Here is a 27318-nt window from a genome sequence, read left to right on the forward strand (position 1 = left end):
TATTATTTTCATTTTGATATTTAGAAAATAAATATTGCAAATATTTGTATATATTATATTAATAACGAATTTGGCCAATTATTAAATGGCATTCAATATTCGTTCTTTATAAAATAAATATATATAGAATATTTATATATATTTTAATTTTGGCTTTCTTAAACCCGGCTGGGACGTGTAACCGGGTTTTTCTTTTGTTTATTAAAAACATTGTGTGGTCTTTTTACATGGTATAATTGCTACTCTATTGTTTTTAGCCTTTATTTAATATATTACATATTATGCATATATTTAATTCTAAAATATCTTTTTATATTCACATACAACAATTTGTATATATTCACATATATATATTTGTTTAATATTATAATAATATTATAACAATTGTAATTTGATAATAAATTTAAAATTTAATTTCTTTGTAAATTAGTTTAGTTTTATATGATATAAAACTAAGCACTTACATATTCAAAAGTTTTAATATTTTAATATATATTTTGTTTAATATGTATGCATATAATAATAATATATAATAATATCATCATCATATACACATATGAAAATTAAATTAAATAAAATTTAATATAACTTCATATAGACGCTAGGAAAGAAAAAGTAACTTTTTACTAACCTAGCTCCAGAGTTTAACGATAATATTCGGAAACTTGTCAAATTAATGAAATATTAATATAACACTTACGTTTCAACTATATTATCTTAATAATATAATTTATATAAATATAATATAAAATTGTATATTATATAGGTAGGCTGACACCACCTACCATATATACCTTTTTGACTACGCTTTCGTAAAGTGTGGTATTTAAATATCTTCTCCCCCTCACTTAAAAGCATTCATTTTGGTATTTTAAATATATTCATATAATATAAATTTTAATATTAATATTATACAGGCAGGCCGACACCACCTACCATATATATCTTTTTGACTACGCTTTCGTAAAGTGTGGTATTTATATATCTTCTCCCCCTCACTTAAAAGCATTCATTTTGGTATTTTAAATATATCCATATAATATAAATTTTAATATTAATATTATATAGGCAGGCCGACACCACCTACCATATATATCTTTTTGACTACGCTTTCGTAAAGTGTGGTATTTATATATCTTCTCCCCCTCACTTAAAAGCATTCATTTTGGTATTTTAAATATATCCATATAATATAAATTTTAATATTAATATTATATAGGCAGGCCGACACCACCTACCATATATATCTTTTTGACTACGCTTTCGTAAAGTGTGGTATTTATATATCTTCTCCCTCTCACCTAAAAATACTCATCAGAATACTTTTATCATTTATATGACTTATATATACTAAAACATTCATTTCAATATATATTCATTTCCATATGAAAATATTTTAATATTTTCAATTTAATATTTTATATAATATATTTAATATATTATATAGGTAGGCCGACACCACCTACCATATATACCTTTTTGACACAGCTTACTTAAAAGCTCCAGAGTTTAACGATAATATTTGGAAACTTGTCATATTAATGAAATATTAATATAACACTTACGTTTCAACTATATTATCTTAATAATATAATTTATACAAATATAATATATAATTGTATATTATATAGGTAGGCCGACACCACCTACCATATATACCTTTTTGACACAGCTTACGTAAAACCGGTCATTTATCTATACATTTTCTCCCTCCGTCAAATTTCTCATATACTTCATATATTTTCATATATGTCGTATATATATGAATATTTTCATATCCATATAAAAATATTTTTATATTTAATATTTGATGAATATTATTTCTATATTCATATAATTTCTTTATTTTCATATAAATAGCGGACTTATATCAATATTAGCTCATATCGATATAATAATGTTTAATATATTTAATATAATATATTTCATATATTATATAGGTAGGCTGACACCACCTACCATATATACCTTTTTGACTACGCTTTCGTAAATTGTGGTATTTTTTGTACTACGGATAGATATCCATATTTTAATATTTTCATATCCATATAAAAATATTTTAATATTTAGTATTTGATGAATATTATTTCTATATTCATATAATTTCTTTATTTTCATATAAATAGCGGACTTATATCAATATTAGCTCATATCGATATAATAATGTTTAATATATTTAATATAATATATTTCATATATTATATAGGTAGGCTGACACCACCTACCATATATACCTTTTTTTTTTTTAGTCGCGATCGAGCTTCTGAAGCGAACAGACGTGCCTCCGTGTGTGCTCCGTGTGAGAACCGTATAAAACCGCAAAAACCTTACCGACAGAGACGGAATTTAGTGCCCCCCGCGTGGGAGCCTAAATACAATATAGTGCAAACAAAATAGTGACAGTGACACTCGTAGTTTTGTGAAAAATCGCAATTTTCTGTGCGCAAAAATAACCACGTGCGTGGAAAATTACCAAGCTTATTGAAGCTTTCAAGCTTAAAGCCTAAAGTTTAAAGCTTTCAAGCTTTTAAGCTTTAAGCTTTAGTAAAGACACGAACCGCTGCAAGCTTAGCGGAGTTCCGAACCTCCCAAAGCTTAGAACTTTAAAGAACTTTATAAGCTCTCCAAACTTTGGAAAGCTTGGCGCGAATTTGGGCCCTTTTAAAACCCAAATTCGCGGCAACTCATCATAATCATGAACTGGCAAGCGGCCCCCCGTTCTCCAAAAGCGAAGCCGCCTAGGAAAAAGGCAAACTCCACAGAGCCAATTAGCAATGTGTCCAGCGACTCCGAGCCAGGAGAAATAAAGCGTAAACCAGCCAAGAAAGTGGACGATGACAAACCCAGCACCAGCGAGGCAGCCAGAGCTGCACTAATGGCCAGGCTGAAGAGCAATTCATTTGCCCTTCTATCCGAAGATGATGACGACAACGACACTGACCTTGATGACGACATGGATATACTGCCAAGGAATACCAAGAAGGACGAGGCTCCCCAGAAAATCCCAAAGGAGATCAAGCCACCACCGATCTACATCCCAGATGTCACAAACATCGCGGCCCTAATTTCCTCCATCGAGGGCATTGTGGGAAAAAAGAAGGATTTTTCCTACAAAGCCGCTAGGGACAACCAGGTGAGGGTGATGATGCCAGACAAAGAGTCGTACTCTGCCCTAAAGTCCCACCTCGACAGTGCCGAGAAAAGGTACTATACCTTCCAGCACAAGGAAGACAGAGCGTATAAAGTCGTGGTAAAAGGTCTGCATCATACCACAGACCTGGTTGACATTAAGGAGGACTTCCGGCGACAAGGACATGTGGTCCGAGATGTGCGCAATGCTGTAGGGCACATATCTAAGACACCGCTATCGATCTTCTTCGTTAACCTGGAGCCATCCAGCAACAACAAGGAGGTATTTAGTGTTAAGAGAGTGTGCCACTCTGTGGTCACGGTCGAACCTCCTCGCAAATTCCACGACGTGCCGCAGTGCTACAGGTGCCAAGGTTTTGGGCACAGTCAGCGATACTGCAAGCTGCAGCATCGCTGTGTCAAATGTGGTGATCACCACAGCACGAGTGAGTGTAGGAAGACAAGGGAAGAGGCAGCTAAATGCGTGCACTGTCATGGGGCCCATCCGGCGTCGTACAAAGGATGCCCGGCTTATAAGAAAGCCAAGGCCAGCATGGCTCCTAAGGGATCGCCCCCAGCTCAACCACGCCGCTTAGCGTACCCACCTGCACAGAAATACCCAATCGCAGATACCAAGTCCAGAAGCTACGCTGACATAGCCAAAGGAGGAGCCTGGCCTTCACAGACACCAACGACAGCACAGGAGATGCCACAGGCAGACCAGTTGGCGGCATTTATGACGAGGGTGGAAAACCTTCTCGAGAGAGTAATGGACAAAATGTTCGAGCGTATGACGGCTATGATGAGCTCCATCCTCTCTCAGGTATGCAGCAAATAGGCCTGCACGTAGCCTTCTGGAACGCAAACGGACTTGTCCAAAACAGGCTTGAGGTGGAGCATTTTATCCACACTCAATGCATTGACATACTACTCATAACAGAAACCCACTTCACCCAAAAGTCATACCTGCAATTGCACGGCTATGACGTCATAAATGCAGACCATCCTAGCGGTAGAGGACACGGAGGAGCGGCGATCATAGTCAAGGCCAGCATTGACTACAGCGAGATAGCAACACTGAAGGAAGACTGGGTCCAGTGCGCCAGAATTGCTGTCTCCACTCCATTGGGTAAGCTCACTATTGCGGCTGCGTATATACCTCCAAAACAGAGCGTCTCGGAAGGTCAGTTTGACCTCCTGCTGAGTGATATGGGCGACAAATTCATCCTCGCAGGAGACCTCAACGCCAAGCATCCTTGGTGGGGCTCGAGAGTGAGTAACCCTAAAGGTTCTGCACTGTTCAAATGCATCCAGCGCAGAGCCTATAACTGCCATTCAACTGGAGAGCCCACGTACTGGCCCACAGACCCCCAAAAGCTGCCGGACCTTCTAGACTTTGCAATCTCCCATGGAATCCATCCGGACTCCATTGCCTGCTCGGCAAATGGAGATCTCTTCTCTGATCACAGTGCGGTGGAACTCCACATTAACACCCCTGTGGAGAAGAAAGTCACCCGACTCAGGATGATAAGACCTCGCACAAACATCGAGAGCTACTCCGAGTGGATGGAGAACGCCCTAGAGAACACACAGCCAGACCTTAGAACGGGTGCTGGCATCGACCAGGCTGTTGTGAATCTCACTCAGGAGATGCACAACGCTGCCTTTATCGCAACTCCGAGGGCTCCATGCAACAACAGGAAGCTGCAGAGGCACCTACACCTGTGGTCTCCTGAAGTGGCTGCACTACTCATTGAGAAGAGACGACGGAGAAGGAATTGGTTCAGAACCAGGTACCCGAGCGATAAAACAGCCTTCAATCGCGCAACCAAAAAACTAAAGAGGCTGCTGCAGAGGTTGCGGACTTGCGCATTTGAAGAATACCTGCGACAGGTCGAACCTGGGGACCCTCAACACAATTTGTGGCAACTGACTCGGCATATAAAGCGTCCCAAGCAAAGAGTGGCCCAGATTAGAAAATCAGACGGTGGATGGTGTCGTTCAGATCAGGAAAGGGCCGATGCATTTGCTGAACACCTAGAGGCAGCCTTCAAACCCTTCAGCATGTGCACGGAAGAGGACAGAGCAGAAACGGACTTCGTACTGGCCCTACCACACACCGACCTTAGGCAGCTGGAGCCTGTCTCGGAGGAAGAGATCAAGGAGGAAGTGATAGGTCTCAACACCAAAAAATCTCCGGGTGCAGACGGGATAGAGGCACTCGCTGTCAAGCTTCTCCCACCTTCAGGCATAAGGAGACTCACTAGGATATACAATGCGTGCCTTGAGAATGGACACTTCCCCACTTGCTGGAAACAGGCGGAGGTCATCCTGATCCCCAAACCTGGAAAGCCTGAAACTAATCCCGCCTCATACAGGCCGATTAGTTTACTGTCTGTAATCTCCAAAATACTCGAGAGAGTATTTTTGCGTAGATTGCAGACAGTACTGGACGAGGCTGGTTTGATCCCAGATCACCAGTTTGGTTTCAGGCGCTCCCACTCCACCCCCGAGCAATGCCATAGGATCGTGGCAAAAATCCTGGACAGCTTGGAAGAAAAACATTACTGTTGTGCTGTCTTCCTCGATGTCAAGCAGGCGTTTGATAGAGTCTGGCACCCTGGACTGAGAGAGAAACTCAAAAGGAACCTGCCACAAAAGTACTATGAGTTCCTCAACTCGTACCTGACAGATAGGAAGTTCAGGGTCAGAAGCGGAGATGCAAGATCTGAGTACAGGCCCATAGAAGCTGGAGTTCCGCAAGGCAGTGTACTTGGCCCCATACTGTACACCCTCTACACAGCCGACATGCCTGTCACTGAAGAGGAGGGCCTTCTAGCCGCGACATATGCAGACGACACGGCTTTTCTGGCCTCCGCAACCTCGCCGGAGGAGGCTTCTGCATGTCTCCAACGACAGCTGGACATACTCGACCCGTGGCTTCGAAGGTGGAATATTGTCGTTAACCACGAGAAATCAGCCCAAACGACGTTCACACTTAGAAGAGGCGACTGTCCTGGAGTCAGTCTTGGAGGCACTCCAATTCCAGCAAGCCCTACACCTAAATATCTGGGTATGACCCTGGACAGAAGGCTCACTTGGAGAACCCACTTGATGCGCAAACGAAAGCAACTCCAGGACAAGCTACGTCAGCTTTATTGGCTGATTGGAAGGAGGTCCAGGCTGAAGCTAGGGGTTAAGCTCCTCATATACAAGACCATAGTCAAGCCAGTCTGGACCTATGGCATTCAGTTGTGGGGGACGGCGTGTCCAAGCAACCGAAGGGTCATCCAGCTCGCCCAAAACAGGGCCCTAAGAACTCTAACTGGAGCTCATCCGTTCCACGACAACGCGACAATCCACGCCCAACTGGGAGTCCCATCTGTGAGCGCAGAAGTTCAGCGATTCGCCAAAAGGTACGTGGAAAGGCTTGACCGACATCCTAACCCAGAGGCCATCAATCTCCTGGACAACAGCTACACCACAAGGAGGCTGAAACGGACCCACCCACTGGACCTTTGCCACTCAGGCGAACAGGACTAAGCGGCAGCTGATGTTCTATTAAAGCCCACTAAAGGACCCGACATCCGAATCCTCTATCACATCTAGATAAGGCTCAGATAATTAAGTTAAATTTCCTAGGATTATTACTGCTTACACTTTAGAATTAATTTCGTAGGCTTGCTATTACATGTAAAATTCTATTTCCAACGTCAAGGTTAAGACAAGAAAATTTAATTTCATGGCAAACAAATAACTTGAATTCTCAACTTTTTATCGCTAAGGTTAACTGTTAAAATTAGCTTCCCAGGATAAGCAAACATTGTACTACTCAATATTCCACTAAGTTAAGGTACCATTATAAAATTTAATTATTGTCCATAACTGCGGACAGATCTTAAATATAACTAATGATTGATAATAAATAAAAAAAAAAATATATACCTTTTTGACTACGCTTTCGTAAATTGTGGTATTTTTTGTACTACGGATAGATATCCATATTTTAATATTTTCATATCCATATAAAAATATTTTAATATTTAGTATTTGATGAATATTATTTCTATATTCATATAATTTCTTTATTTTCATATAAATAGCGGACTTATATCAATATTAGCTCATATCGATATAATAATGTTTAATATATTTAATATAATATATTTCATATATTATATAGGTAGGCTGACACCACCTACCATATATACCTTTTTGACTACGCTTTCGTAAATTGTGGTATTTTTTGTACTACGGATAGATATCCATATTTTAATATTTTCATATCCATATAAAAATATTTTAATATTTAGTATTTGATGAATATTATTTCTATATTCATATAATTTCTTTATTTTCATATAAATAGCGGACTTATATCAATATTAGCTCATATCGATATAATAATGTTTAATATATTTAATATAATATATTTCATATATTATATAGGTAGGCTGACACCACCTACCATATATACCTTTTTGACTACGCTTTCGTAAAATGTGGTATTTTTTATACTACGTATTTTCATATCCATATAAAAATATTTTAATATTTTCATATCCATATAAAAATATTTTAATATTTTCATATCCATATAAAAATATTTTAATATTTTCATATCCATATAAAAATATTTTAATATTTTCATATCCATATAAAAATATTTTAATATTTTCATATCCATATAAAAATATTTTAATATTCGTTATTTGGAAAAGTTTTATTTTGATTTTTATTTTTAAAAAAAGTTTAAATAGGGACAGTAGGAATCTCATGAATTGAATCATGCGCGTCACTAATATGATGACGAGTCAAAGGGCTATCAGGCAAAAGTTATTACAACTCCCGCCGTCCGTATATTACGGACTTATACTTTTATGAAAAAAAATTTTTTTTTTCATTTTATATATATGATGATTTAATATTATATTAATATTATCAATACAGCAGAGACATTAATATTATCGTGTTAACATTTTGTATATTCAAATCCATTCATAAATTTTTGTACTTGGAAAAATTTTTAATATTTTTAAAAAAGTTTAGATAGGGACAGTAGGAATCTCATGAATTGAATCATGCGCGTCACTAATATGATGACGAGTCAAAGGGCTACCTGGCAAAAGTTATTACAACTCCCGCCGTCCGTATATTACGGACTTATACTTTGATGAAAAAAATTTTTTTTTTTCATTTTATATATATGTTGATTTAATATTATATTAATATTATCAATACAGCAGAGACATTATTATTATCGTGTTAACATTTTGTATATTCAAATCCATTCATAAATTTTTGTACTTGGAAAAATTTTTAATATTTTTAAAAAAGTTTAGATAGGGACAGTAGGAATCTCATGAATTGAATCATGCGCGTCACTAATATGATGACGAGTCAAAGGGCTACCTGGCAAAAGTTATTACAACTCCCGCCGTCCGTATATTACGGACTTATACTTTGATGAAAAAAAATTTTTTTTTTCATTTTATATATATGATGATTTAATATTATATTAATATTATCAATACAGCAGAGACATTAATATTATCGTGTTAACATTTTGTATATTCAAATCCATTCATAAATTTTTGTACTTGGAAAAATTTTTAATATTTTTAAAAAAGTTTAGATAGGGACAGTAGGAATCTCATGAATTGAATCATGCGCGTCACTAATATGATGACGAGTCAAAGGGCTACCAGGCAAAAGTTATTACAACTCCCGCCGTCCGTATATTACGGACTTATACTTTGATGAAAAAATTTTTTTTTTTCATTTTATATATATGATATTTTTATATCATATTCATCTTGTCAACATTTTATATTTGCGCGTCACTAATAAGATGACGATGCATTTGGCTACCTGTAGCGCTCGAACGCTGTGCAATACACACTGCGTTATATATATATATATAAATAAATATATTTAAAAAAAAATATATATAATTAATATATATATACAACACTTTGTGTATATATTTTCGAATCATCAAGCAAAGGATAAGCTTCAGTGGATCGCAGTATGGCAGCTGCTCAACCACTTACAACACCTTGCCCGTTACAAAAGTCGTTTACAATTGATTCTAGGCTTTGTCATTGTATTAAATAATGTTTTCATATGTAACTAGCATGGCACCAGGTGATCAAAGATCCTCCCAATTTACTATGTTACAAATTACATTGGCATCACATCCATTGTCGTTTAAAATATAAATAATAAACTTTAAATGGTTTAGAAGCCATACAATGCAAATTGCCCCTTATTTATCATTGCAGTCCAGCACGGATACGACCTTAGAGGCGTTCAGGCATAATCCAACGGACGTAGCGTCATACCACTGTTCGCTCGAACAAGTATTGTGCCATTGGTCCGTACCTGCGGTTCCTCTCGTACTACGCAGGAATGCTGTCGCAACAACGTTTTGTCATTAGTAGGGTAAAACTAACCTGTCTCACGACGGTCTAAACCCAGCTCACGTTCCCTTGCATGGGTGAACAATCCAACGCTTGGTGAATTTTGCTTCACAATGATAGGAAGAGCCGACATCGAAGGATCAAAAAGCGACGTCGCTATGAACGCTTGGCCGCCACAAGCCAGTTATCCCTATGGTAACTTTTCTGACACCTCTTGTTAAAAACTCTTTAAACCAAAAGGATCGATAGGCCGAGCTTTTGCTGTCCCTGTGTGTACTGAACACCGAGATCAAGTCAGCATTTGCCCTTTTGCTCTATGTGTGGTTTCTGTCCGCACTGAGCTGGCCTTGGGACACCTCCGTTATTATTTGAGAGATGTACCGCCCCAGTCAAACTCCCTACCTGGCAATGTCCTTGAATTGGATCATACCTGAGTAATTGGAGTTATACCAAATTTTCAAATCAATAATACAGTAAATGCATCTCTCATTAAAGAATTTGTTTGCGATTATATAACAAACTCGTGATACTTTGATCAAGAAGCTTGCATCAAAACCCAATACCATAAGATATAATAAATATATCCGTATAATGGCTAGGAAATGATACACGTTCCATTTAATCAAGTAAGTAAGGAAACAATAAGAGTAGTGGTATTTCATTGGCGATACCAAACCGAAGTCTAATATCTCCCACTTATTCTACACCTCTTATGTCTCCTTACACTGCCAGATTAGAGTCAAGCTCAAAAGGGTCTTCTTTCCCCGCTAATTATTCCAAGCCCGTTCCCTTGGCTGTGGTTTCGCTAGATAGTAGATAGGGACAGGTGTATGTCTCGGATCTCTCCGATCTTGTTTAACGTGGCGTGTTCCACACTGAAGGGATTACAACCACGGCACTCGAATATACCTACGAGTAGGCATATAGTGCATGGGCACGGATGGTACGCCTGCCAACGCCCCGGAATAGAAGCTATAGCAAATACATAGCAACTAGCCCGGTACCAATTTAAGTATCTGCGAGTCGGACAGAATACTTCCCCTTGGTGAGGAGCGAAGTGTATCTATCACCTCTACTGATCTATGGGTCACAGCGCCCGAGTTGTATAACGCAACTCCACGTCGAGTCCGAGGACTCTACCCGCGATTTGGGTATCAACCACAGCCACCACGATACTCCCACAAGGGGGCCTACCTCAAATGGTAGTGCTTGGACACTATCCAACCCGTGGTACCGAAGTTTGTGGGCTCGGTGACCCACCCCTTTAGCTCCGACAAGCTCGGATGGGGAACCTTGCCATATTAGTCGCCTCCTACGACAAGCTATGGGGGGCTGTGGCAGTATTCTACGCCGCTACCACACGGCGAGAAAAATGGGCTACTGCAAGCCCCTCCTCCTCCGAAACACCTCCTCAGCAAACTCCGTGAGTCTTCTGGTCCTGTCGCCGCTCTCCAAAATCCTTCCAAACGTCCAGGTTCCGCCAACGTGCTGCAAACCGAGTCCATCGAGGTCTCGCAAGTCTGCATAAAGGGGGCAAGCACATAAAATGTGTTCCCAGTCCTCATTAGGATCGCCACATGAGCATGCAGCAGTATCGCTAAGGGCTCTTCTATGCAGAAATGCATTGAACGACCCGTGCCCTGTCAACAAGAATCCCGCGCGCATGGAGAACCCGAAATCCGGATTCCGATAGACGAACCCTGCATCTGGGATGAACTTGTGAGTCACCCGACCAGGCGAATCACCATCATCCCATCTGCTCTGCCAGTCCGACAGAAGGCATTCGTCTACCCGCGAGACTCGTTGCGTCCAGCTCAGACCTGAAAGGTCCTCGCCATAGAGCCAGTCGTCCCCCTCCAACGGGTATCCACGCTTCAACTTGTACTTGACGGCTATTTTCATAGCAGCCAAGTCAAGAGGCGGGGCTCCAGCAAGCACCTGCAGTGCCAGGGTTGACACTGTACGGCATACCGGGAGGCATCCTAAAAGGATCAGCCTCTGGCAGGCAAGAAGTCGCCTCCTAGCTACAACTTGCCTCGTCGTCACGACATACCACACCGAGGCACCAAATAGTGCACAAGGCACCATGAGTCCAGCATAAATGGTCCGCCTGGCCCGAGGACTGAATCCCCAGTCGACTCGCAGCACACGCGCCAATGCTTGTACGACTCCGGTCATTCGCTGACGCAGCGATGCGATGTGCATGAAGAAATTCATGCGCTCGCTGACCGTGATGCCAAGGTACCGGCAGCTGCGAACATATGGGAGATTTGCTCCGGCAGATCTCACCAACGGGGTGCGCGCGAGGGCTCCCTTCAGCAGCATAATCACCGTCTTGCTGGTGGAAATGGTAACACCGATTTCCGTACCCCACGCTTCAACGATGGACATCAGTTGCGCTCCTTTATCCTCCAGCACGGCTCGGGAGTTGCCTTCGACAAGAAGGAGCAGGTCATCCGCATACGCGCTAAAAGCGCAGTATGGCTGGAGGCGCCGCAGCAGGACGTCCATCAGCAGATCCCAAATGAATGGGCCACTAATGGATCCCTGAGGGCAGCCTCTAGTTACTGGAACACTCACAGTTCCAGAACTGCTTCGGATCACTGCTCTTCTGTCTGAGAAGAAGCTCTGCCACAAGCTCAACTCACGGCATCCCAAGTCGGCGAGCCGGCGCAGTGCAGCACTCCATTCGACATTGTCGAACGCACCCTTGAAGTCGACGAAGATGCCGAGCACGTATCGTGCCGGGCTGGCAGCGACACTGCTCTTGACGTGCCTCCAAGCGTCGTCCACACATCGTCCTTGGCGAAATCCAAACTGCCATCTGCATCCTTCCGGAAGAACTTCTCTCACACGATCAACCATGATGGCCTCAAGCACCTTGCCAAATACTGGCAACAGGCATATCCCACGGTACGACGAAGGTTCGCACCTATCCTTGTCGGGCCCCTTGAGTAGCGCCACTACACGTGGGCACTTCCACTCTCGGGGGAAGTAACCCGACTGGATACAACGGGAATAAAGCGCCGTCAGATACTGAGGTATGGCGCGCCACACTGCTTTGCAGATAGTGCCATTGATGCCGTCCATGCCGGGAGAGCGACGGCTCTTCAACCTGGCGACACAAGCATCAACCTCTACTTCCTCGAGGGCCGGTGGGACCTCCTCCGCTCCGGCAATCGGTGCATCGGACTCCGCAACTGGGAAAAAGTTACGGAGGAGCACTCGCGCACAGTCACCCCAATCGGTGACCAGCTCGCCATCAACGCGGAGGCACCCAATCTCCGTGCACTTTCTGCGTCCTCGGCAGATCTTGTAGACGCGCCCCCAGGGATCGTGTGCGTTTTCTCCCACGAAGCGTCTCCAGCTGTCCTCCTTCGCCCTTAGGATGAGCTTCTTGTAGTCGTCTGAGGCTTGCCTCAGCGCGACCACAATCAGCTCAGCCGCATCGTCGTCTCCTCGACGGCGAGCGTTTTGAAACCGGCGGCGAAGTCTCCGGACTTCGCGTTTCGCCGTGTTCAGGTTGGCGGTCCACCAACCTGGCTTCCTTCTCCTAGGCGATCTCGGCGTCCTCCTTCCCATCGCAAGGTCACACGCATAGTGGACCATGCAGCGCAGGGTCGAAACTTGTTGATCCAGCGACGACTGTGAGAAGTCTTCCGGAATATCGGCTGCCCGACTCACCATCTCCTGTTCGAACAACTGCCAGCGAGCATTGGAGATGTTCCAGGACGGCACAGGAGCTAGGCTCTCAACTGCGCGCGTAGTCGTTGGAGTAACCACAACAGTGATAATGTTATGGTCACTCAACTCCCACTCGTCCACTCTCCACTCGAATGTGGCCCACATCGATGCTGCGTCGTTGACAATTGTCACGTCGATATCGCTACGCGCACGGTAGGTATCGAACGTGAACACCGGGCTGGGCTGGTTGAGAGCAACGGCTCCATTCTCCAGCATCCACTCAGACAGCAGCTCACCCCGGTTGTAGTTAGCATGTCCCTCGGGGTTCCGAGGGAGTTTGCTAAACCACATGGGGGATGCTGCATTCGCGTCGAGTCCCAGGATTGCGGGGGTTCTGCTGGCCTGCAGCAGGACCGCATCCATGTACCTGAGGTACGGCTCTAGCTCGGTGTCGAACTGGCAGTATGCGGAGCAAAGGAAGATTGAGCCAAAACTCCCTTTAACACTCACGCATACGCCGTAGTCGGTGGTAAGTGGCTCCATCGGCATGCAGATGACATCCTGGTGATCCACGAGGATGGCTGCCTTTTGTCTCCGATCGGTGTATATCCTCATTCCTTCAGGCAGCACATCACTCGTCCCGCTACCAACGTATGGCTCCTGCAGCAGTGCAAACAGACATCCGGACTCCCTCAGGCGGACTGCGAGCTCAAGAGTCGCAGCCCGACCTCGACCACAGTTTGCTTGGATGAACCTAAACATTAATGTCTAGAGTTCACCCTCGCTAGCACCGCCGCATACACCGGACAGCTCGGGGACAGCATGCTGTGCCCCGAGGGATGCCCGTAGAATCGGCAATTCCGGCAGTCCACCGGATTGGTGCAACTGCGCGCACTGTGGCCGGACTGTCCGCATTGCCTGCAGACATTGTCCTTCTGCTTGCACTCTGCCACCTTGTGGTTGAAGCCAACACACCTGTGGCACGCGTACGTCCGCACAAGGGCCCTGCATCGGTAGGAGAACCACTTAATGTAGATCCGCCCACCTTCCAGCAGATCTAGCACCTTGGGTTCGCACTCCAACGTGACACTCACCGTAGCTCCGTCGGCAACCGTCCAAGGCTTGGTGTCCAGATGGACAGCCTTGCGGAACTCCGCCTCCGGGATGTGTTCTCGGAGGTTGTTGGCATACAACTCCGCCATAAACTCCTCCGGAGCGATCTGGGTAGCAACATCCTGGACTACCAGTTTGGGCCGTTGCACAGCGTTCGGCTTGACCTCGAGGCCAATCTCGCCGAACTTCTTGCTGGCTACGACCCTCTTGATCTCACCTGACGAGGGGGTGCGGATAATGGCACCGCCACGCGCAAGCCCTCTCACCTCGTGCAGGCGAACTCCCAGCGAAGGAGCAATCTCCCGGCGCACCTTTTCAGCAACCTCTTTACCCGAAAGTTTCGGGTCCTTGCTCATCACCACGGCCGACCACGTATCGCGTGGTTTTCGCGGCGCGGGCACGGGAGCTGCGGAAGGTGCCGGCAGGCTGGGATATGCGGATGCATACCCAACGGGTGGCCGTGAGACCACAGCTTGCGGCACCGATGGCATCTGAACCGGCGGCGGTGGCAGCGGCATCGCCGCTCGCAGTTTGCTGGATTCCTCCAACACTGCGTTGCGCACCATGAGCGCCTGGACGATCCCGTCATACCGGCTGATGCATCTCATCAGCGCAGTAGCCTGCTGGGGGTTCATAAGCGACTCCACCACCAGGGAAACAAACGTCTCCTTGATGCTGGCCGCTTCTTCCATTACGCCGTCAGCTCCATTCTTGATGATGCAGTCGAGACTGCGCATCGAGACGGCAGATCGCTCCGGGACGGCAGCGGGGGCACCAGCGGCGACAGCGGCGGCTGCCTCAGCAGCATCAGCAACAACTCCAGCAACAACAGCGGGGGCAGCAAAGGTAGCGGCGGAGGCGTCAACAGCTGAGGTAGCTGGCATCACCGGCGTCTCCAACGAGGAGAGCGCCAACTCCTCCAACACCCCAACTGGCTCCGGTCTGTCCGCTCCAGTAGCGGCCAACAACTTGGCCTGCGTTGGCGCCGAGAGGCTCGTCGCCTTGGACTTGCGTCCTCGACGGCGTCCCCGTGCAGCACCAATCGCACTACTTGCGCGACTGCTTGCCCGGCTGCTTGCGGAGAGCTCGCTCTCCGACAACGCACTCATAGCGCTCATGGCGCTCATGTCGCCCTCTACGGGGGCAAGTGGCGCCGCCTAGTGGAGCTGTGCTGAAAATGGGGGCCCCAAAAATATGCAACAAAAATATGCAAATAAAAAGGCAGCCCAAAAGTATGCTCCAAGTGTTTACTAAAGCGCGCGCAAAAGCACGCACCAAAGCTTGCACAAGAAAGCACACTCCCAAAGCTCGCGTAAGCTCAGCAAAAAGCACGGGCGAGAGCACCCTCAAAGCTCTCTCTCAAGCTCTCTCTTGAGTACTCTCACACACACCTTTGCACTGAAGCTCACACCAGAAGACTCACCGAGCTTTATCTGTGGAAAATTTCCACCACGTGCCAACACGTGCAAAAACGAAAACACTGTTTTTCAATAGAAAAACTTAATTTCCCGACGAGAAAATAGCACTGTTCGATTCGCGTAATTAATACGCGAATTTTAACACTAAATTCAAACGTCTGCGACACCGAATTACCGGAGAAAAATGACTTTAATTACGGAGCACTCCAAAACACGTCCGTCGTTAAGCCATTCATGCGCGTCACTAATTAGATGACGAGGCATTTGGCTACCTTAAGAGAGTCATAGTTACTCCCGCCGTTGACCCGCGCTTACTTGAATTTCTTCACTTTGACATTCAGAGCACTGGGCAGAAATCACATTGTGTCAACACCCGCTAGGGCCATCACAATGCTTTGTTTTAATTAGACAGTCGGATTCCCCAAGTCCGTGCCAGTTCTGAATTGATTGTTAATTGATAATCGTTATAATTAATAAGAACTAATTGGTTTGACCCAACTAGTATTCTTAAAAATTTTAGCAAGAAAGTTCCACAATTGGATACGTAACTAACTATCCGGGGAACAAGTTACAACCATAAATGATCGAAACTCTATTTACCCAGAACGAGCACATAAACCATATTATTGTTTCCGAATCAAGCCCGACTATCTCAATCTTCAGAGCCAATCCTTATCCCGAAGTTACGGATCTAATTTGCCGACTTCCCTTACCTACATTATTCTATCGACTAGAGACTCTTCACCTTGGAGACCAGCTGCGGATATTGGTACGGCCTGTTGAGAAGTTTGCGTATCCCCACCATAAATTTTCAAGGTCCGAGGAGAAAATATCGACACAACAGTATATGTCATGCTCTTCTAGCCCATCTACCATATCTCTCTGCGAAAGACTTCCATGGTAGTACGACTATAAAACAGAAAAGAAAACTCTTCCGATATCTCTCGACGGCTTCTTTATGGTCGTTCCTGTTGCCAGGATGAGCACGAGGCCCATATTTAATAACAAACGGATACTCAACAGGTTACGGAATTGGAACCGTATTCCCTTTCGTTCAAAATTATTCAAGTATATAATTTTTACATATAGTAAATTTTATTTTTACTTGAAAATTTTCGGCTTTCGCCTTGAACTTAGGACCGACTAACTCGTGATCAACCACTGTTCACACGAAACCCTTCTCCACTTCAGTCCTCCAAGGTCTCATTCGATTATTTGCTACTACCACCAAGATCTGTACCAATAGCAGCTCCATGCAGGCTTACGCCAAACACTTCTACGCATACCATTGTACCTTCCTACTCACTAAAGTTTCAAAATTTATATTACAAGTAATATAAATCATCTACTTTAGCGGTAATGTATAGGTATACAACTTAAGCGCCATCCATTTTAAGGGCTAGTTGCTTCGGCAGGTGAGTTGTTACACACTCCTTAGCGGATTTCGACTTCCATGATCACCGTCCTGCTGTTTTAAGCAACCAACGCCTTTCATGGTTTCTGCATGAGTTGTTAATTTGGGCACCGTAACATTACGTTTGGTTCATCCCACAGCGCCAGTTCTGCTTACCAAAAGTGGCCCACTGGGCACAATATATCATAACCTTAAACTTCATATCAAGAAAGTTAAGGTTCTTACCCATTTAAAGTTTGAGAATAGGTTAAGATCGTTTCGACCCTAAGGCCTCTAATCATTCGCTTTACCAGATAAGATTATTTTATATAACATTAAAATGCACCAGCTATCCTGAGGGAAACTTCGGAAGGAACCAGCTACTAGATGGTTCGATTGGTCTTTCGCCCCTATACTCAATTCTGACAATCGATTTGCACGTCAGAACTGTTTCGGTCTTCCATCAGGGTTTCCCCTGACTTCAACCTGATCAAGTATAGTTCACCATCTTTCGGGTCACAGCATATCTGCTCAAGGTACGTTCCAGTTAGAGGCATAAATAATATAAATATTATTATACATAACTATATAGAACGCCCCGGGATTGTGTTAATTAGCTATAAAATAGTTAAAAAACTAATCCCATTATTAGTCAAGTTAATTACGCTATTAGGTTTATATCCCAATAACTTGCACATATGTTAGACTCCTTGGTCCGTGTTTCAAGACGGGTCCCGAAGGTATCCTGAATCTTTCGCATTGTTAATCATACAAGTGCTTATAATAAACACAAAAATCAATGATAATTATGCCATTATATAATTCCGAAAAATTAACGCACTGTATTCTTATTAGTCTATCAACACTTTATCAAATTAATGACATTTATTCTATGTTAAAATGCAAGCATAATAATTTGAATAAACTATAAGCCATATTTTATGATAAATTTAATATGTTAATAGATTACAATGTCCTTATATGGAAAAAATGCACATTATTTGTATAATATTGTTTAAATATTATAACTTTAATGATGAATTTTCCATAACGGATATTCAGGTTCATCGGGCTTAACCTCTAAGCAGTTTCACGTACTATTTAACTCTCTATTCAGAGTTCTTTTCAACTTTCCCTCACGGTACTTGTTTACTATCGGTCTCATGGTTATATTTAGTTTTAGATGGAGTTTACCACCCACTTAGTGCTGCACTATCAAGCAACACGACTCTTTGGAAACATCATCTAGTAATCATTAACGTTATAGGGGCCTGGCACCCTCTATGGGTAAATGGCCTCATTTAAGAAGGACTTAAATCGTTAATTTCTCATACTAGAATATTGACGCTCCATACACTGCATCTCACATTTGCCATATAGACAAAGTGACTTAGTGCTGAACTGATTTCTTTTCGCTCGCCGCTACTAAGAAAATCCTTGTTAGTTTCTTTTCCTCCCCTAATTAATATGCTTAAATTCAGGGGGTAGTCCCATATGAGTTGAGGTTGTATAAAGCAATAATATTATTTACAATATCTTTATTTTATGAAGAACAATATATTAGATGTATTTTCAATTTTCGCATCTTTAAATAAGAGACAATTCCAGATGAAAAATATTTCATATTTTTTATGCTAGACATTTCTCAGTATTATTTGAATTGAAAAAAGAAAGAATTGTATATCTTCATTTTTCACATACAAATTTTTGTTATTATGTGAGATAATTGCTTTTATTTTTTATATTATGAATATATAAAATATATCCAATAATATACCATATGCATACTATAATGTTTAAAAAACAAAATAGTAAACAACTTTATTAGCATAGTCTTACAACCCTCAACCATATGTAGTCCAAGCAGCACTTCAAAATTAATTAAAGTACATAACAGCATGGACTGCGATATGCGTTCAAAATGTCGATGTTCATGTGTCCTGCAGTTCACACGATGACGCACAGTTTGCTGCGTTCTTCATCGACCCATGAGCCGAGTGATCCACCGCTTAGAGTTTTATAAATATATATAATATATACAATTCGTCATTTATATTTTTATTGAAAGAAATTAAAAATACACCATTTAACTGGCATATATCAATTCCTTCAATAAATTTATTTTTATACCTAAAATAATTGTTGCGAAATGTCTTAGTTTTATATAATCAATATAAATAGTTTTATATTGTTGAATATTATATAAAGCATTAACCTGAATATCAGGTACAACAATGTATATTTTAGGTGTTGCATTTATCAATGTATGCGCATAATTTAATATGAACAATACATTCCGCAACGCATGTATATTATGAGTCATATACAAGCTAATTATATTTATTTTAAGACGATATCTCGTCTTTTTATATACATATATATATTTTTCAAGACAATATTTTGTCTATATTTTATATATTTCATATTTATATTCATATAATTTTTAAAGACGACAATTCGCCTATAATTTATTTCTTTATTATTTTTTTTTAATAAAGACGACAATTCGTCTATAATTCATATATATATATTTCTTTATTATTTTTCTAATGAAGACGACAATTCGTCTATAATTCATATATATTTACTTTTTTAATAATATATTAAAATATTATTATATATTTTTGGGCAATTTTTAATTATATTTCATTATTTATTATTTAAATAATAATAAATATTTATTAACGGATAAGATTCATTCAATAATGATCCTTCCGCAGGTTCACCTACGGAAACCTTGTTACGACTTTTACTTCCTCTAAATAATCAAGTTCGGTCAACTTCTGCGAAACAACCGTAACACGCAAGGCGTCACAGTGATCACGTCCGGAGACCTCACTAAATAATTCAATCGGTAGTAGCGACGGGCGGTGTGCACAAAGGGCAGGGACGTAATCAATGCGAGTTAATGACTCACACTTACTAGGAATTCCAAGTTCATGTGAACAGTTTCAGTTCACAATCCCAAGCATGAAAGTGGTTCAGCGGTTTACCCGGACCTCTCGGTCTAGGAAATACACGTTGATACTTTCATTGTAGCGCGCGTGCAGCCCAGGACATCTAAGGGCATCACAGACCTGTTATTGCTCAATCTCATTATTGCTAGACGCAATTTGTCCATTTAAGAAGCTAGTATCCTTATAATGGGACAAACCAACAGGTACGGCTCCACTTACATAAACACATTCAAACACAATAAACATTTTACTGCCACCATGAATGAAGGCTATATAAGCTTCAACACCATAATCCTGAAGATATCTATTTAATATATTTGAGTCTCGTTCGTTATCGGAATTAACCAGACAAATCACTCCACGAACTAAGAACGGCCATGCACCACCACCCATAGATTCGAGAAAGAGCTATCAATCTGTCTTACACACTTATGTTCGGACCTGGTAAGTTTTCCCGTGTTGAGTCAAATTAAGCCGCAGGCTCCACTCCTGGTGGTGCCCTTCCGTCAATTCCTTTAAGTTTCAGCTTTGCAACCATACTTCCCCCGGAGCCCAAAAGCTTTGGTTTCCCGGGAAGCGACTGAGAGAGCCATAAAAGTAGCTACACCCAATTGCTAGCTGGCATCGTTTATGGTTAGAACTAGGGCGGTATCTGATCGCCTTCGAACCTCTAACTTTCGTTCTTGATTAATGAAAACATCTTTGGCAAATGCTTTCGCTTAAGTTAGTCTTACGACGGTCCAAGAATTTCACCTCTCGCGTCGTAATACTAATGCCCCCAAACTGCTTCTATTAATCATTACCTCTTGATCTGAAAACCAATGAAAGCAGAACAGAGGTCTTATTTCATTATCCCATGCACAGAATATTCAGGCATTTGAAGCCTGCTTTAAGCACTCTAATTTGTTCAAAGTAATTGTACCGGCCCACAATAACACTCGTTTAAGAGCACTAATGCAGGTTTTTAAATAGGAGGAACATATGAAAAAATACAAGTATTTAAACATATATAAGAACTCCACCGGTAATACGCTTACATACATAAAGGTATAGTACTAACTACAATTGTATGTTGTACTACCCGTATGAAGCACAAGTTCAACTACGAACGTTTTAACCGCAACAACTTTAATATACGCTATTGGAGCTGGAATTACCGCGGCTGCTGGCACCAGACTTGCCCTCCAATTGGTCCTTGTTAAAGGATTTAAAGTGTACTCATTCCAATTACAGGGCCTCGGATATGAGTCCTGTATTGTTATTTTTCGTCACTACCTCCCCGAGCTGGGAGTGGGTAATTTACGCGCCTGCTGCCTTCCTTAGATGTGGTAGCCGTTTCTCAGGCTCCCTCTCCGGAATCGAACCCTGATTCCCCGTTACCCGTTGCAACCATGGTAGTCCTAGATACTACCATCAAAAGTTGATAGGGCAGACATTTGAAAGATCTGTCGTCGGTACAAGACCATACGATCTGCATGTTATCTAGAGTTCAACCAATATAACGATCTTGCGATCGCTTGGTTTTAGCCTAATAAAAGCACATGTCCCATAAGGTTCATGTTTTAATTGCATGTATTAGCTCTAGAATTACCACAGTTATCCAAGTAACTGTTAACGATCTAAGGAACCATAACTGATATAATGAGCCTTTTGCGGTTTCACTTTTAATGCGTGTGTACTTAGACATGCATGGCTTAATCTTTGAGACAAGCATATAACTACTGGCAGGATCAACCAGAATAATGTTTATTTCTTGATATATTATTTTCATTTTGATATTTAGAAAATAAATATTGCAAATATTTGTATATATTATATTAATAACGAATTTGGCCAATTATTAAATGGCATTCAATATTCGTTCTTTATAAAATAAATATATATAGAATATTTATATATATTTTAATTTTGGCTTTCTTAAACCCGGCTGGGACGTGTAACCGGGTTTTTCTTTTGTTTATTAAAAACATTGTGTGGTCTTTTTACATGGTATAATTGCTACTCTATTGTTTTTAGCCTTTATTTAATATATTACATATTATGCATATATTTAATTCTAAAATATCTTTTTATATTCACATACAACAATTTGTATATATTCACATATATATATTTGTTTAATATTATAATAATATTATAACAATTGTAATTTGATAATAAATTTAAAATTTAATTTCTTTGTAAATTAGTTTAGTTTTATATGATATAAAACTAAGCACTTACATATTCAAAAGTTTTAATATTTTAATATATATTTTGTTTAATATGTATGCATATAATAATAATATATAATAATATCATCATCATATACACATATGAAAATTAAATTAAATAAAATTTAATATAACTTCATATAGACGCTAGGAAAGAAAAAGTAACTTTTTACTAACCTAGCTCCAGAGTTTAACGATAATATTCGGAAACTTGTCAAATTAATGAAATATTAATATAACACTTACGTTTCAACTATATTATCTTAATAATATAATTTATATAAATATAATATAAAATTGTATATTATATAGGTAGGCTGACACCACCTACCATATATACCTTTTTAGTTTTGATTTATATGTCAAGCTATTTGGACGTGTTGAAAAAGTGCTCCCAAAAATATACAAAAAAGTGATGAAAATTTTTTCTAAAAAAAAAAAAAAGTGTTGAAAAATTTTCTCTAAAAAAGTGCTGAAAATTTTTTCTAAAAAAGTGTTGAAAATTTTTTCTAAAATAAAAACTTGTAAAAATTTTTTTTAACAAGTAGGCTATGATAAAAAACAAGTAGGCTATGGAATTTAATTCTTTTCTTACCTGAATAATATTGTGTCAATATTCAGTTGTAAACCGGAGCTCTTCGGAGTAACATTAAAAATTTTTATTTGGCAAAAAAAAAAAAAAAAAAAGTTTTAAAATTTGGAATTAAAAATTTTGTTTGATCAGTGATACGTTACAAGTGAAAGTGAAAGTGTTTATTACGTTATTGTATAAGTTTTTTTTTAGCCGGTTGAAATATTTCGGTTTCGACAAATTCGGTAATTTGGCGCGAATTTCGAGACTCTTTTAAAACTCGAATTCGCGCCCAAGCCCAAGGATGGACTGGCAAGGATCGCCACGCTCATCCACTCAACTTTCGAGAAAAAGGGCCAGCGGAAGTATTGCCAGTGACTCCAGCGACTCCGCCGAGCCTGGGGAAATTACAAGAAAGTCAGCCAGGAAGTCAGCCAAGAAGTCAGCCAAGAAGTCAGCCAGGAAGACAGAGGATGAAAAACCCAGTACCAGTGCAGCAGCTCGTGCCGAGTTGGATGCACTTAAGAGTGCAGCTGAGCTAGGAGACAATTATTTCGCTCCCCTCTCTTCTGATGATGATGATGATTTCGACGATGTGGAAGCGACCGTGATCCCCTCTAGCGATAGTGAGTTGGACGTCGACTGTGCCGGGCACAAATTTAGGAAGAACAAACTTGCCGAAAAGACGCCCAAGTCCTTCAAGCCTCCGCCTATCTTTATCCCTGACGTCACCAACATAGCAGCACTAATCTCTGCAATTGAGAACAGTGTTGGAAAGGGGAAGGACTTTACTTACAAAGCCGCCAGAGATAACCAGATTAGGGTTATGATGCCGGACAAGGAGTCGTACACTGCCCTCAAGTCCCACCTCGATAGTGCCGGGAAGAGGTACTTTACGTTCCAGCCCAAGGAGGACAGGGCCTATCGAGTTGTTGTAAAAGGTCTGCATCACACCACTGACATTGACGATATCAAGGAGGACTTCCGCCGGCAAGGACATGTGGTCCGAGATGTGCGCAATGCTGTAGGGCACATATCTAAGACACCGCTATCGATCTTCTTCGTTAACCTGGAGCCATCCAGCAACAACAAGGAGGTATTCAGTGTTAAGAGAGTGTGTCACTCTGTGGTCACGGTCGAACCTCCTCGCAAATTCCACGACGTGCCACAGTGCTACCGATGCCAAGGTTTTGGCCACAGCCAGCGGTACTGCAAGCTGCAGCATCGCTGTGTCAAATGTGGTGACCACCACAGCACGAGCGAGTGCAAGAAGAAACGAGAAGAAGCGGCAAAATGCGTGCACTGTCACGGGGCCCATCCGGCATCGTACAAAGGATGCCCGGCTTATAAGAAAGCCAAGGTCAGCATGGCTCCTAAGGAACCACGCCCAGCTCAACCACGCCGCTTAGCATACCCACCCCCTCAGCAATACCCAACAGTGGACACCTCAGCTAGAAGCTATGCTGATATAGCCAGAGGAGGAGCCCGGCCACAACATCAACAAACGACAGCACCCGAGATTCCGCAGGCCGACCAGATGGCAGCTTTCATGACAAGGGTAGAAAACCTGCTAGAAAGAGTCATGGACAAGATGTTCGAGAGAATGACTTCAATGATCAGCGCCATCCTCTCAAAAGTATGCAGCAAGTAGGCCTGCACATAGCCTTCTGGAACGCTAACGGACTTGTCCAAAACAGGCTTGAGGTGGAACATTTTATCCACACTCAATGCATCGATATTCTGCTAATATCAGAAACTCATTTCACCCATAAGTCATACCTGCAATTGCACGGATATGATGTCATACACGCAGACCATCCTAGCGGAAGAGGACACGGAGGAGCGGCTATCATCATCAAGGACAGCATCAATTACAGCGAGATTGCAACCCTCAAGGAAGAGTGGGTCCAGTGCGCCAGAATCGCGGTCTCCACTGCAATGGGAAAGCTCACCATCGCATCGGCCTATATTCCCCCAAAACAGAGAGTCTCCGAAGACCAGTTTGGCCTCCTTCTGGGCGACTTGGGTGACAAATTTATTCTTGCCGGCGACCTCAACGCCAAACACCCATGGTGGGGCTCAAGGGTGAGTAACCCCAAAGGATCTGCGCTATTTAAATGCATCCAACGTCGTGCCTACAACTGCCACTCAACTGGCGAGCCTACCTATTGGCCTACAGACCCTCAAAAGCTGCCGGACCTTCTCGACTTCGCTATCTCCTATGGTATCCATCCGGACTCCATAGTCTGCTCACCTAACGGAGATCTCTTCTCGGACCACAGCGCGGTGGAGCTCCATATAAATACCCCCGTTGAGAAGAAAGTCACCCAACGTAGGATGATTAGACCTCGCACCAACATCGAGACTTACACCGAGTGGCTAGACAACGCCCTAGAGAGCACTCAGCAAGACCTTAGCACGGGTGCTGGTATCGATCAGGCTGTTTTAAACCTTACGCAGGAAATGCACAACGCTGCCCAAATTGCAACCCCAAGGGCTCCATGCAACAACAGGAAGTTGCAAAGGCACTTGCATCTGTGGTCTCCTGAAGTAGCTGCACTCCTCAATGAGAAGCGACGACTAAGAAGGGTTTGGTTCCAAACCAGGTACCCTAACGATAAAACAGCCTTTAATCGCGCAACCAAAAAGCTAAAGAGGCTGCTGCAGAGGTTGCGGACTTGCGCTTTCGAAGAGTATCTGCGGCAGGTCGAGCCTGGGGACCCCCAGCACAATCTGTGGCAACTGACGCGTCACATAAAGCGTCCCAAGCAAAGGGTGGCCCAGATTAGGAAAGCAGACGGCGGGTGGTGTCGCTCGGATCAGGAGAGAGCTGATGCATTTGCTGCTCATCTTGAAGAAGCCTTCAAACCTTTCGGCTTGTGCTCGGAGGAGGATAGAGCGGAAACGGATAATGTGCTGGCCCAACCACACACGGACTTCAGCCAGTTGGAACCTGTCTCGGAGGAGGAGGTCATGGAGGAAGTGTCAGGCCTCAACACCAAGAAATCTCCGGGGGATGACGGGATTGAGGCCCTCGCACTCAAATATCTCCCACCTTCAGGCATACGAAGACTCACGAGCATTTATAATGCGTGCCTTGAGATTGGGCATTTTCCCACTAGCTGGAAACGGGCGGAAGTCATCCTAATCCCTAAGCCAGGAAAGCCAGAATCTGACCTTGCTTCTTACAGGCCAATTAGTCTGCTCTCGATTATCTCCAAAATCCTAGAGAGATTGTTCCTGCGAAGGTTGCAGTTTCTTTTGGACGAGGCAGAATTAATCCCAGATCACCAGTTTGGTTTCAGGCGCTCCCACTCCACCCCTGAACAATGCCACAGAATTGTGGCAAAAATTCTGGACAGCCTAGAAGAGAAAAAGTATTGCTGTGCTGTCTTTCTGGATGTCAAGCAGGCGTTTGATAGGGTCTGGCACCCCGGGCTGAGAGCGAAGCTCAAGAGGAACCTGCCACAAAATCACTACGAGTTCCTCAACTCTTATTTGACGGACAGGAAGTTCAGGGTCAGAAGTGGGGAAGCAAGATCCGGTTACAGGCCCATCGAAGCTGGAGTCCCGCAGGGCAGTGTACTTGGCCCCATCCTGTATACCTTGTACACAGCTGACATGCCTGTTGCTGCAGAGGAGAGTCTTCTGGCCGCAACATACGCGGACGACACTGCTTTTTTGGCCTCTGCAACCTCGCCAGAGGAGGCTTCAGCCTGTCTCCAGCGACAGCTTGGCATTCTTGACCCTTGGCTACGAAGATGGAACATTGCTGTTAATCACGACAAGTCAGTCCAAACGACGTTCACCCTGAGGAGAGGCGACTGTCCTGGTGTCAGTCTCGGTGGCACACTAATTCCGGCTAGCCCTACACCCAAATATCTGGGTATGACCCTAGACAGGAGGCTCACTTGGAGAACCCACTTGCTACGAAAACGAAAGCAACTCCAAGACAAGCTGCGTCAGCTTTACTGGCTAATTGGACGGAGGTCCAGACTGAAGCTGAGAGTTAAACTCCTAATATACAAAACCATCGTGAAGCCAGTTTGGACCTACGGCATTCAGTTATGGGGAACGGCGAGTCCAAGCAATAGAAAGATCATCCAGCTTGCGCAGAACAGGGCACTCAGGACATTGTCTGGAGCCCACCCTTACCATGATAATATGACCATCCACGCCCAACTAGGCGTCCCATGGGTCAGCGAAGAGGTCCGGAGATTCGCCACAAGATATGTTGATAGGCTGGATCGACATCCCAACCCCCAGGCCATCAACTTGCTTGACAACAGTACCACATTGAGAAGATTGAAGCGGACTCACCCTCTGGATCTCAGGCTGGAGGAGACTGACTAGTGAGGTATTAGTAATAAATTAGAGACAGCTTTCGTAAAATGTGGCATTTTTCCACCTAGTTAAAT

At 42.6% G+C, this 27318-nt stretch overlaps 2 non-coding genes and 1 pseudogene across 2 annotated transcripts; all 3 read right to left on the reverse strand.

Moving 5' to 3' along the window:
* Positions 1–9118: 9118 nt before the first annotated feature.
* On the reverse strand, positions 9119–18667 carry LOC116655488 (annotated as a pseudogene).
* A 330-nt stretch (positions 18668–18997) lies between these two features.
* Positions 18998–19176, reverse strand: LOC116655491. The gene has a single exon (XR_004310569.1). It is a non-coding gene; the product is annotated as a 5.8S ribosomal RNA (ribosomal RNA).
* Positions 19177–19862: 686 nt separating this feature from the next.
* LOC116655484 lies at positions 19863–21857 on the reverse strand. Its single transcript, XR_004310562.1, has one exon. It is a non-coding gene; the product is annotated as a small subunit ribosomal RNA (ribosomal RNA).
* Between the last annotated feature and the right edge of the window lie 5461 nt (positions 21858–27318).

The sequence above is a fragment of the Drosophila ananassae genome, unplaced genomic scaffold (assembly GCF_017639315.1).
Source record: "Drosophila ananassae strain 14024-0371.13 unplaced genomic scaffold, ASM1763931v2 tig00000108, whole genome shotgun sequence".
Taxonomy (NCBI): Eukaryota; Metazoa; Arthropoda; class Insecta; order Diptera; family Drosophilidae; genus Drosophila; species Drosophila ananassae.